At 39.1% G+C, this 14,258-nt stretch overlaps 1 long non-coding RNA gene across 1 annotated transcript in view; it reads right to left on the reverse strand.

Moving 5' to 3' along the window:
* LOC132710838 (uncharacterized) overlaps window positions 1-13,042 on the reverse strand; it is a 55,618-nt gene extending 42,576 nt beyond the window's left edge. The window contains exons 1-2 of the long non-coding RNA XR_009621563.2: window positions 12,800-13,042; window positions 281-365 (exon numbers count right to left, since the gene is read on the reverse strand). This is a non-coding gene — a long non-coding RNA (uncharacterized LOC132710838). The remainder of the gene's footprint in view (window positions 1-280; window positions 366-12,799) is intronic.
* Between the last annotated feature and the right edge of the window lie 1,216 nt (window positions 13,043-14,258).

Raw genomic sequence — 14,258 nt, forward strand, 5'->3', positions numbered from 1 at the left:
CAGCAATGTGTACGTGGGTATGTAATTTCTATATAGCTTAATGATTTGTTTTAGATTCAGCCTGAATTCAGAGCGGATTATAATGGGGAAATATAGGTTAGCACTGAATTAATAAGTAACTGATCACTCTGTTTTATTATCTAGGTAGCAGTGGGCTTATATCACCTACTTTAGGCATGGATAAATCACCTTGTTGGAAAGAGAGTTCTTATCTAAAGAGATTAGCATGCTCTTATCTTTAGAGATACACTCCATTAATCATGCATTTGTTCTGACCTACCTCTACTTGCCCCTCCAGGCTGTCATGGATGTTTGTACATGAAGGTGTGCTCTACTCAATGGTTTGGACTCTTGGTAGTGGAAAGCTGGAAGAAAAATTGAATGGTAAACTAATAAATCATAGTATCACAAGACAAAGGAAAGGGAGGTGTGTTGTTATAAATCTAGTGAAAAGGGAAAGTGAGCAAAGAAAATCTTTTAGTCAATAGCAGTGAATTCCGTCTGAGTTGTGAAACCAGAATAAAGCAGTTAGAGGATCAAATGAAGAATTGGAACTTTCTGTCGCCACCTTTCCCAATATGGTAGCTTTGAGATGTGTTGATAAGAACTTCCAGAATTCTCAGTCCCAAATTTTGTAAAAGTGTTAGCAGCAACGGTACATTGGAATATCTGTAAGAAATACTACTTGCCTGCAAGCACGAACTGGTGGGATCACAAAGTAAATAAAGAGAAAATGAAGAGGCTAAAGGATTCTGGGACTTTAGAATTTAAATTATACGGCACCCCAGACTTAACCATTGTTGATAAGAAAGAATAAAAGTCTGGATAATGGAGGTTGCAATATTTGGAAGCAGCAGAACAGAAGGGAAAGAGCTGGAGAAAATCACAAAATATAAAGACCTCCAAACAGAATAAATATGGCAAAAGAAAACAAAGTTAATGCCAGTAGTAATATACCTTCAGATGCAAGCCCCAAACCACCAGAACACCATTGACATTGACAAAATCATCATCTGTCAATTGCAAAAGGCAACTTTACTTAGAGCAGCTTACATCTTGTGACAATACTTTTAACACCATTAAACAGCAATATCTGCCTATCCCAGGTCCTTGGGAAGGACTCACGGGTGGACAAAAATGCCAAATGCTATCTAAACATCTGGCTGTGAGCAACCATCATAACCATCCTAGATATTTGTAGGAATGTGGAAAGATTTGATCTGGACTTGATTTCTCACACAAAATTCTAGAAGCCCTGGCAAGTTATAACAGACCTTTGCTGATTTATAGTGGATAAATTAACAGAGGGATCAAGATTAATCCTAGAGGAAAACAAGAATGAAGAAACTTATTTCTGATAGTCCTGGAAGAGAAAGTGATGGGTGAAGCAGTAATCCTTACAGTGAGGTCTGGATGTGGAGGCTGGAGCTGGTTACCAGTTGTATTTTGGCTCAGGCAGAAAATGTTTGGGCCAGCACTGACAGCAGTTGTGGTTAAGCAGAGATTAACATCAAATAACTTTGAAAGAAGAGGGAAAGAGAACACATAATAAACTGAAATATTATAAAAAGCAAATGAAAGAGCAGCTCAGAATCAAATTGTTAAAATGGAAATAACTCTCTGAGAACTACACAGTTGCATAATAATCTCTGTACCATTCTCTGTTATTTATAAGTATATCTGTCATTTTTAATAAAGTAGAGAAAATTCTTCGCTATTTGCACTGGATAGTACAATGTTCTTTTTGCCATCAAATGTTAAAAAAAATCTCTGTTAGAAAAATGGCTAAATATGCAAAGAGCATAACAATGACATTTTAAAATCTGGTATCCTCATCTGAATAGGCAGCCCACAATCCCAATTGTGTGGATTTCTCCCACAATTTTTTTAAAAAAATCACAATTAATTTTCACGATCTTTATGAATAAATGTTCATAAACTGTTATTAAATATTGAATAAGCTGAAGAAATTCTTATTCTAAACAAATCAATTATCATCTTTTGCCACTGAGAAATAATATTTAAAATTCCATATTAATTTCTTCAGAAATGTTTAAAATATGAACATACAGCTTGAACCAGGGGTGAAATCCATGAGACAGGTTCTGACAGGTTCTGGAGAACTGGTAGCAGAAATTTTGAGCAGTTTGGAGAACCAGCAAATACCACCTCTGGCTGGCCCCAGAGTGGGGTGGGAATGGAGATTTTGCAATATCCTTCTCCCAGGAGTGAGGAGGGAATGGAGATTTTGCAGTATCCTTCCCCTGGAATGGGGTGAGAATTGATATTTTGCAGTATCCTTCCCCTGCCACACCCGCAAGCCATGCCCACCAAGCCACACCACGCCCACCAAGCCACGCCCACAGAACTGGTGGTAAAAAAATTTGGATTTCACCACTGACTTGAACCTAATGTTAAACACAGATATTCAAGAGTTCTTCTGATAATTTTTCCTGTAGCCAAAGAAATTTAGTTGTTAACTTCAGAAGCTATATTTACAGCATTATATTCTCAAAGAAGTATTATTGTTGTATTTTGGGAGTATGCTTCCTACCTACTTAGATAAGGAACAACTCCTTGTAGATGTTATAGAGTCTTTGCTCAAATGAAATAGAGAGATGAGCCAGTTATTTGGGAAGAAGGAAACTGGTATGAGTAATGCTTTTTTTTTTTTTTTTAAAGATCATGAGAAAATATTCAGTGCTTCATAATTTTTGTCTATAGACATTTATATATAAAAATCCTGGGATGGTGCTATGTATGAGGAATATAGTATTCTGGGAACATCAGTTATGTATCCCAACCATGAATTTGCCTTTTATGCAACAATATTTGGTTAGAATCCCCTTTATTTTTGCACCATAGTCATCATCATCATAGCATTTGCAGAGACAAAAAGTTAGGTCTGATTGGCAGCAGCTCCCTTGGATTTCTAGCCATTGGCCATCCTACCCTGTTTCCCCCAAAATAAGACAACCCCTGATAATAAGCCCAATCAGGCTTTTGAGCGCATGGCAATAAGGCCAAGCGCTTATTTCAGGGTTCAAAGAAATATAAGACAGGGTCTTATTTTTGGGAAACACGGTAACTATAGAACAATGGGAGCTGTAATCCAAAAGATATGGAGATCACCAAACTGTTTCCAGAAAGAAGTAGAGATCAGACCATAACAAGCCTTCAGCTTCAACCTCAATAATTCACAGGCAAACAATCAATACAAACTCAAGGTAAACCACTCCAAACTCAATCGCAGAAAATAAGACTTCAGCAACAGAGTGGTCAACGCCTGGAATGCTCTACCTGGCTCCATTGTTACATCCCTCACAGCTTCAACCTCAAACTGTCTACTGTGGAACTCACCCAATTCCTAAGAGGTCCATAAAGGGGTCATGCATAAGCACACCAGCGTGCCTACCATCCCTGTCCTACTGTCCCCATTTATTTATATTCATTTCCTTCATTCATATTTATACCTGCTATCTTGTACATGTTTGACAAACTAATAAAATATAAATAAATAAATAAATAAATAAATAAATAAATAAATAAATAAAGAAAGAAAGAAAGAAAGAAAGAAAGAAAGAAAGAAAGAAAGAAAGAAAGAAAGAAAGAAAGAAAAGCAAGCAAGCAAGCCTTTGTAGTAATTCGTTATTTGATTTCTGGTTTCCACTCTGGCCTGGCAAATGACTGACAAGTGAACAGGCTGCAGATTACTATTGTCTGTTCAAACAGTGTCATGAGGTGGGGGAAATTAACTAACATCAAGAATTGGTGTCTACCTGTTCTGGTGAGAGTTCTAAGAGTTTTCTCAGGAAGCTACTTGGGCCCTTCCATGTAGACTCTTAAAAGATAATGCCAGGGATTTTTAATGGCAATCTTAAATTCATAGGGAACTATCCCCAAAATAGTCCCAATTCTTGAACTGCTAAAAGTGTTAAGTTCAGCTGAAAGCAACAATGGCTTGTTTTCTTTTGTTATTGGATTCTTGCAGCAGATCCATTTCCCTAGACCTTGTCCTCTCTCCAATTGTCATAATTTATCAACTCTTGTAGCCTGATCTAAGTATTTCTCACCTCCTGGCATTGACACACTGCCTGCATTGCCTCACAAATACTGAATTTTCTGGCAATTTCCCCAGTGGAAATCTCCAGAACTTGAACCAACTGATAGCCTTCTCTGACCCCCTTCCTCATTTCTCTACCAAGCACTTCTAGGCTCTAAATTTGAACCTTCTTCCTGGAAAGCTGGACACTGAGAGCAATTGAATCAGGGCCAAAGCCCTGTTCTTCCAGCACCCACCAGCCTGAAGGCAGCAGCCATTACAATGCACAATTGACAACATGGTAGGAAGTTCTCTGTTTTATACTGCTTTGGGGGAAGCTGCACTCAGAGACATCTCTTAGAAAAGAGGATTGCATGTATTTGTGTTTCCATGTGAACTGGCAGAAGGAAATCTACAGACACCATATGTGGTTGAGAAATAGTAGGTGTTTTGTGTGTTTTTTTTTAATCCCTGTGTCTGTATAATCTCTTGTTTCTGGTATGCAGTAAACATTCCACATGCTTAATAGAACCTCCTACGCAGCTCTAGGAAGGGCATTCTTAAAATGAAAGCTTCCTGCCAAAGCCTTGGTCACTAGATTTACATGTAAACAAGCTGGTACTTTACTTCAGTTGCAGTTGGCACATGTGTGCGTGTGTGTGCGCGCGCTTGCACACACACACACAGGGAGAGGGAGGGAAGAGGGAGGGACAGAGAGACTTTCTGACAAAATTACATGTTTTTCTCCAACTCCCACACAGGCACTTAGTGTTGAATGTGAGGGCGATGTCTCCAGGTGCTGTCTTTTGCCACTGGAAGTGGAGGGCAGGGACAATAACAGCAGCAAAACATAAGCTACCTTAGAGGGAGCCAGATTGCACTTGAAATACCTGGAAGTGCTTGAAAGTCAGAATAACAGAATTGGAAGGAACCTTGGAGATCTTCTAGTCCAACCCCTGCTCAAGCAGGAGACCCTATACCAGTGATGGCTAACCTTTTTGCTGTCTCGTGCCAAAAGCAGGGGGAGTGCGGGGAGGTCACCCATGTTCGTGCCCATACCCATAATTCAATGCGCCTTGCCCCCACTTTTAGCACGCAATGGCACAGTGGGCCCGGTAGGCCCGTTTTCCCCCCACCCCAGATTCCAGAAGCTTTCTAGAAACCTGGGGAGGGTGAAAACGGCCTTCCCCACCCACCCACCAACCCCGGAAGGCCCTCCAGAGGATTGAAACAGCCAGTTTCCCAACTTCCGGTCAGTGGGACCGGAAGGCCCAGAAATCAGCTGGCTGGCGCACACATGCGTGCTGGAGTTGAGCTACAGCAATGCTCACGTGCCCACTGATATGGCTCCGTGTGCCACCTGTGGCACCCGTGCCATAGGTTCACCATCACGGCCCTATACCATTCCAGACAAATGACTGTACAGTCTCTTCTTAAAAGCCTCCAGTGATGGAGCACCCACAACTTCTGAAGGCAAGCTGTTCCGTTGGTTAATTGCCCTCACTGTTAGGAAGTTTCCCCTTAATTCCAGGCTGCTTCTCTCCTTGATTAGTTTCCATCCATTGTTTCTTATCCTGACTTCAGATGCTTTGGAAAGCTGACCCCTCTTCTTTGTTCTTTTCTAAGTCCCACTGAGTCAAACTGCTAGAATAATGTACCCAAGGTTGAAAGAGTTCCATTATCTTAAATTCAGCAAATTACCGTACTTTGTAATATAGGCATATTTTCATTTTGACAATTTAGTTACTAACATTTAGTAACATTTAGTTACTAATTAAAATATTCAACAAGTTTGCTGACCTGGGGGCAATTCTGATCCAGCTTTTCACAAGCCAGAATTCCACCCCCCCTCAGAATACGTAAACATATACAGCAGAGGAAGAAAAGATGAAACTGTACATACATGGTATGTAACTCATCCCAAATAGTTCTGTTTTTTATTTTTCATGAAAAACAAGCTTCGGGGAGCGCATTTTTTTTTACAAAGAACTTCCCTTGCCAACTTATTTTACTGCTCAAAATTGCCTCCAACCTGCACACGCACAGACACAAGCTGTTCTTTGCATGCAAAGGAACATCTGGATCCCCAAAGGAGGGGAAAACATCTTTTAAGCTAAGAGATAATTTGGAACAAAGAATTAACAACAACAACAACATTATCCAAGCTTCTCTTCACAGTCTTTCCGTGTTTCTAAAAATAACTTTGTTCAATGAATTTGGATATAATGGATACTTTCTTTTCGGGCATCTGTAGAGCTTTTCTCCTTCTGCATCTAAAGCTATCACAAACTTTCTTTGGCAACATCCTTTATCTGCTGAGTCCCCATGACATTCCCTGCATCTCATCTCCAGCATAAATTAGTCAAACCTTAGGTCGCCCTTCATATATTGGTGTTAAAATAGCAGTTTCCTCTTTATTCCAACACCATATGAGTGCAGCCGTAAGATGTATGAAATTGGTTACACTTTGTCAACTTTTATCCGAGCGGAAAGAAGCAACTAATGAAGGAGAGAAGCAACCTAGAACTAAGGAGAAATTTCCTGACAGTTAGAACAATTAATCAGTGGAACAACTTGCCTCCAGAAGTTGTGAATTCTCCAACACTGGAAGTTTTTAAGAAGAGATCGGATAACCATTTGTCTGAAATGGTATAGGGTTTCCTGCCTAAGTAGTGGGTTGGACTAGAAGACCTCCAAGATCCCTTCCAACTCTTCTATTCTATTCTATTCTATTCTATTCTATTCTATTCTATTCTATTCTATTCTATTCTATTCTATTCTATTCTATTCTATTCTATTCTCTACCCTATCATATCCGCACAATTAGGAAGTCAGATATCCCAGTGTTCCTGATCATGTTGAAGACCTTCATAGGTTTGACAATAACACCCAAAGTCTTTCTCCCTGCAAAGAATTGCAGTGAATGCCCAAATATATGTAAACAAAGCAAGATGGTTGGAGGAGAATTTTGTGGCCTTTGTTATATGCTTCCTTTAATTACATTGGACCTTTCTGGTATTTGCCTGATCATGTAAGACTGGAATGAGGCCACCCTTGCAAGTCCCACATCTTAAGTCCTTGAAACTCCTCTGGATTTGTCCTTACTCGTATAGTTCTAATTTCATGGCTGGCTGTGGAATTCTGGGAGTTGAAATCCACACAAATTCAAGGTTGGCCAAGGTTGAGAAACATTAATCCAACATATCTGGAGGATACTAGATTGGGAGGTGAAAGTTTGGGTCCCTCAAAAGAAAGGGACCTTAGGAGAGGGGAGATGAAAAGGGTAAGGGGAGAGACTGGAACCTCCAGGGGCAGGTAACACGCATTCTGATCACAACCCTTCAGAGAAGCAGTAGAGTTAAGACCATGCTGCATTCCTTGTGTTCACTATTAATCTTCATAGACAGGCAAGGACTAAATGAAGGAGAAAAAATGAAAATTATACCCAGATAAAACAACGATACTACTTGTAAAGAGAAAGCTGGACTTTTGGGTTAAGGTGATGTCTCTTGGATGAGGTTTCACTTCCCCAGAAAGAACAGGTTCACAGCTTGGGAGTATTCCTGTCATCAGATTTGCAGGTGGCCATTATGACAAGGAACGTATCTGCAGTTTTGATGGATGCAGCTACTGCAACCCTGCCTGGGCTAAACTAGTGACAACTATCCACACCTTGGTTACTACTGCAGTATACTTTATATGGGACCACCCTTGTAGACTCTTTTGAAATTGCAATTGGTCTAAATTGTGGCAACTAGATCTTTGGCTGGTATAGAAGATGCACAAACGATGTCTATATACTAGATCTGCACGGGGTATCAAAAGCCTGTTGGGATCTTTAAATACCCAAATAGTAGAAGGGGCTGATTCTCTGCAGGACTCTCAGTTCTGCTATGAACTCTGATGGAAAAATCACCCAGCAAAATGCCAATCACTGAAGAGGATCATGAAAGCATTTTATTATTTCACAGCTAGCAGGTTACAGCGACCTGTACTACAGTCTGACCTCTTGCATTCAGAAAAGTCAAGATCAAAGTTTACAAGATTACATAGATCTTATATAGAATATTGATAAAATAAAGTTTAAGAATTGACTCATTTTATAAAGATCCTAAATACAGGCAATAAAGATATAAGATAACAAAAACGGAGACACAGGTAAAGGGGTCATTCAAAGTACATAGCACATGAGGGCACATCAGCAGCATAATGCAACATCCAGGATTAATTATTATTCTAACAAGTTGATTTTATACAGCATTTAATTGGAAGGAGGAGAGATAAGGAAGTACTCACTAGTACACATCCTTGAATCTCCTACATTGCACTAAAGACATACATTCTGTATATATTTATGGGACATTGACAGAACATTAGTACAATTATAAAGAATCCTACTACTAAAATAAGTAACTAAAGAATACATGTCATTTTAGTTACAAAATATAAAATTAACTACTAAAGTGTAACTATTTCCTATTAAATCATATTTCACCTCTTTGCTGAACTTGCCCAGATATATAGATGAGCAAGAGAGGCCCTTCTAAAGATCTTGCTGTGCTACAAGAATAATTATGGAAAATTTAGGAAAATACTTTGTCTGCATGGCTACCAAACTATGGATTGTAATTTCTAAGAAGTTTTTGGGTCCCATTCTTCCAATTTAGGAATAGGTTAAAAAAACACATTTATTTTCCAAGTTTTTAAATGTTTACTATTTTTAAGAGTGATGTCAATGTTGATTTTAAATTTTGTTATTAAGTACATTTTTTCCAGGATATCATGTTACGTATAAACAGTAATTTTATATAAATTCAGCTGCCAGTATTTTTTTGTCCCATGTATACTCATATGCCAAAGTTCCATTTTCATCAGTGACCTTTTGCAAAATCTGTTTTGAGGGTGCAGCAAAACTGGAACATGGCCGACTTGGATTGTAAAGTTTCTGAATTTGTAGCACATTTCATTATCTCAGGGACTGACCAGGTGCTCCTGACATGCCTGAAAATCTCAAGAGCCCCAAAGCTTTAATTCTTCGTGTGCTGTGGAATGACAATAATGCACAAAGTGGGCTTGGGAGAATGTTTGTGGTCTGGGGCATTGTATGAGCAGCATTAATATGGTTGTAGCTTGTTCTGTCTATAGATTCTTTCTTAATTACAAACTGTTCCTGTGTTCATGCCGATGCACATGTGAGAGAACTCAGTAAGTTAGATAGCCATGTTTTATAACAGAAATGGGGGTGGGGAACAGACTGAGGGTTGGTGTTTAAAAAGCAGTGTGTTTCAGCCTGCTACTCAATGGGTAGACACAAAAGCCAGTTAATGCTTAATTGAGAGGCCATGAATGAGGGTCAAAGAGTCTTTGAGATCCTTCTCAGTTCTAAGGGGAAATCAATCCAGTTGTAGAAAAGGAAGTCAAAGAGATTATACTTTGTGAGAAGAGTAACATTGTGCTCCTTGGAGTTGATAATGGATCAAATGAAACAGAGCCTTTCCCATTCCAATGAGGTGGTATTTGACCCTGAAGCTCTGAGAGAATTGTTCTCAGCTCAAAAAAACCTTTACCTGTCTATAAGCGGAAGCCATGTATTGTTCTCAGAGAACCAAAAAAATCATGGAGTTGGCCAGGATGAGAGTTTCAGAGCATCTCAGGCAAATGGTTATCCTACCTTTGCTTGAGAACGTCCCATGATTTAGCATCTACAGTACGACTCCAACTTTAATGGCTCTTGCAGTCAGGAAATTTCTCCTGTTTTGAATCTCCCTTTGTAAAATTCTGTCCATTGGTTTTTGTCTTATCCCCAGAAGCAAGGGAAAATAAATCAATATCTTCCTTGTGAGAGGCCTAAAATTACTGAAGTTTTGCTGAAGAGTATTGCTGTTTCTTCTTCAAGTAAAATATATTCAATTTATTTAATTGTTCTTCATAGGATTTAATGTCTGAACCCCTGGCCATCCTGGTTGTTCTTCTCTGTACTCTTTCCATTCCTCAGTATCCTTCTTATACTGTGATGACCAGACCTGGATACAGTATTCCAGATGTGACCTGAACAACACTAGCATACAGCAGAACTATCACTTCCCATGATCTCAACATGACACCTCTATGGATGCAGCCCAAGATTGCATCAGCTCTTTCAGCAGCTGTAGTAAACTGTTGGTTCATGCTTCATGTATCATCTTCTAGGATGCCCAGATGTTTGTTACAAGCATTAGTGTTGAGGCACTTATTGTCTATTTGTATTTGTCATCCTATACCCATCATCTGGTTTTTCCTACTTAAATGTAGAACCTTACTTTTCTCACCATTGAGAAATATTGAATAGAGCCAATGTTCCAGTCTATCAATTTCCTTTTGAAACTTGTGGTTGTCTTCAGAAGTGCTAGCAATCTTCCAGATCTGTGTCATTTTCAGATCTGATGAGAACCCATTCTCCTCACCTAAACCATTTATAAAAATGTTAAAAAGCACTCAGTATAGAATAGAACCTTGAGGGTCCCCACTGCATAACATTTCTCCATGTCCATTAAGAACCTCATATTGTTTGGGTATTAAATGACTATAATACTCCATTGTTAATTGTATATTGGAATATATTAGTCACGTTTCTGTAGTCTTGGTGGTTATTCAAGATTTATTAGTTATCCACTGTACTTTCTATATTCTTTGAAATCTATATTTCTATCAGCATTTTTTCTTTTCTTTTTCTTTTTGTTTTCTTTGAAATTATAAAGAGGGAAGGGAAGGGGGAATAACTAAAAACTGTTGGGTGCAATTCACTGTGAATCCCCTTATTATGGGACCATTCATCCAACATTGTTCCACTTTATTAAGAAGGTGATTCTGGTAAGCTTTATGAAATGCCTTATTGAAGTATTCTATATCTATAGGGTTCTCTTTGTCTACTAATTCAGTCACTTTGTACAAAGAAGCAATAAGAGTTGTCTGGCACAACCTGTTTATAACAAGCACTTACTGGGTTGCAATAAAGACCTGGTTGCTTTCTAAGTACTTGCAAACTCATGGTTTGATTACCTTTGCTAGGTTTTTCCCCCCAGATATTGAGATTGAGCTGATTGGTGTCTACTTTTCCGGCCCATTTTTTTCTCTTTTTAAAAGATTGTAAAAATGTTAGCTCTTTTACAATCTTCTGATTTTTCCCTGTACTCAAATAGTCCTAAGATGGCATCCCCCAATTTCTTCAACATCCAGTAATGCAGTCTATCCACTGGTGGAGACCTGAACTGAGTCAAAGCTTCTAAGTGATCTCTCACCAATTCCTTACCTATTTTGACTTGAATTTCCCTTCTGCTCCCCACCCCCCACCCCACCTAATAGTAAGTCTTCCAACAGGTTAGACCAGATTGTGATTGTGGCTGTCGTCAATTGTCTAAAGCAGGTAGCCTTTTATTTCTTTTATCTTAATAAATAAACAATTGGCCCATCAGACAGGAATTCTTAGCGGTCCCAGACTGATATTTTTGCCATCAACATTTTGGTGGTAGTTTGCTGTTTGTGCTGTGCACAGCAAGACAGGGCAGCTTTTCCATCTGGCAAGCTATTTAATGTGGCCTGGGCTGTCTTGCCATGATGATTAAATTCCAGCACCGTTCAGCATATGTCTGTGATGCTGCTGGTTGTTTTTATAAGCAAGTTTAGTGAGGGGGGGAGGAAAGGGGGAGGGGTGGACACTATTTGAAAACTCCTTGTTTTGTTTTGTTTTATTGAGGCATCTGTTCTTGTTCTTAGCACAGGGGTCAGCAACCTGCGGCTCTGGAGCCACATGTGGCTCTTTCATCCCTCTGCTGTGGCTCCCTGTCACTCAAAATATGCATCACAACTGCCAATGTGCGATACCCACCAGCACACGATTTGAGCTTTTCAACCCCCGGTCGGCCAACCATGGATAAATCCAAGAAAAGTTTCATAAGAAAACAAAACATTTAATTCAACTATATATGCTAGCTTTGGGGCCGCTCAAGAAATAGTCAGGCACGGGAAGGGTTTTGTGGCTCCCGGTGTTTTCTTTTCTGTGGGAAACGGGTCCAAGTGGCTCTTTGAGTTTTTAAGCTTGCAGACCCCTGTCTTAGCATTATCACTGCTGGTAGAAAGAGCAAGTCCACCACCTATCTCAGCAAAGCCCACACAACTCAGAACCATTGTTTTTCTCCATCCTTGAGAAGGAAATGTCAGGCCTGCTACAATTTTTCAACTGATCCTCAGGGTGAGGCAATTCCTCTTTCCTCGAAAAGTCCAATGAATTAATCACTCACTTTTTTGTCTCTTGCAGCTCAACCATTTTTCTCCCAGATATAGCTTTGCTTTTTTGAGAAGGGTGGAAAAAAGGTACACCTTTGCCAGTATCACCTACCCCGGTCCAACCGTTTAGCTGTAATTTTTCAGATAAAGAACTGGTCTACCATTAAAAAGTTTTCAGCATTTGCTAAACCTCTTTCATCCACCACCACCACCACCATCACCACCTCTCCCCCCCCTCATGTGATCCAACATTCAGAAAAAGATGTGCATGCATCACAGCTGAATATAAACAGCTGTGATGTTTTGAAGTTCTTCACCTAATGGTGGTGAGAAACTGGGAGGACCATTTCTTTAAATATCCCCCAACTGAGCTAGCCTGAAGCTCTTTCTAAAGTGCCATGAAGAACCTACATGGAAATGCCTTAAGTATGTTGCATCTGTGAGAATTTCATCAAAACTCTCTTCTCCTTTGAAATAATTTATAATATGAATTACCTTTCAATCCTGTTGAATGAGTCCTCCTGATAGGAAAAATATTCAAAAGAATTTCTTTGCATTGCTTCCAGAAGGCAGGAGATAAATGTTTCAGGATGTCATCTCTGTTCATAGGAGAAGAAACAGATTTTATTCAAAATATTTTGCTCTCATAACTTTTAAAGAAAAGCTGCTATCGATGAAGTAAGAAAGGTATATGTAAAGGTCCAAAGCTGTAATTTTCCTCTCTCTACTTTTAAGTGTCAGGGGCCATGTGGTACCATAAACAATGCAACTCTGTCCTGTCTATTCAGAAATAAATCCTATTAAGCTCAATGGAAGTTAATGGTTGGCAAAGTTGTGAAACATTTCCAACAAAGATTGATGGAGTTGGAAGGGAAAATGTTATATACAGTTCAAAACTTCCTTCTTTCCCCAGTGCGAATAATAAGACATTTCAGGCACAATAGCAATTCAGAGTTGAACGTGATGAACTGCTACCCATTGCGCTGTACCCACAGAAGTGCCATTCGCCCAAGGCAGTTGCATCGTTGTGTCCCAGCTATTGGTTCCAACAGAAACACCAGATGATAGGAGGGCAAAATACAGACAATCAACATTCGCAACTTTAATCAAGGACCATTGTGTCATTGCCAGATGCAGTTGTCCAAAGAGCAGAAGTACAAGTCTTGGTTTGATGAAGGGAGAGGGGGGAGGGAGGGAAGGAGGGAGAAAGAGAGAGGTGGGAGGGAGAGATTTCAAAGGCTATGGATTAGCTTCAAGCATTTTCCCCTCAGACCTAATGCTACAATATTCATTCAGTCTTCTTCCCTGGTAAAATGTTCATGGGCAGTTTTAGGCTACACCACAGCCTAACACAGACACTAATTTCTAATTTCTTCTATATTAGTAAAAACCACCTTGAGTACTGCTCCAGATCTGAGTATTACATTGTAAAGATGACAAGAGTTTTATTTCTGAAGACTAACTGACCCCTATTGATAATATGGCAAAATGATTATTAGATACTGAAGATTGATTGTTATTGACTACCAAGAGTTGGGTTCACCTTGACTATCATGAATATCCATCATCATGTAATAATAAGCCCCAACTCTTTGGATTGTCTCTAGAAATATTTGTGTTAGTGAAATTAGTGGACTTATTTCATGCTAAACTGCTGTCTGATACTTCAGTACAGCTGTACTGAGGATGAGCAATTCATCAATGTCTCTTCTAACACTTCTTTAAAACTAAAAATCCTAAAAATATCTATCACAGTTTGAATTTGGAATCAAGATGCAAATAATTTCAAAGAATTATATCAGAAATTATGTCAACACTTGCTGTTATAAGAATCAAATAGCAATCAAATCTAAATGTGAAATGAAAAATTAACACTCTCCAAAAAAAAAAAAAAATACCCAGATTTCAGGAATAAAGTAAAAATAAACAAAACCATCCTTTCCACTAAAAACAT

Source organism: Pantherophis guttatus, chromosome 2 (assembly GCF_059756535.1).
Source record: "Pantherophis guttatus breed Tessera chromosome 2, ASM5975653v1, whole genome shotgun sequence".
In the NCBI taxonomy this organism is placed as follows: Eukaryota; Metazoa; Chordata; class Lepidosauria; order Squamata; family Colubridae; genus Pantherophis; species Pantherophis guttatus.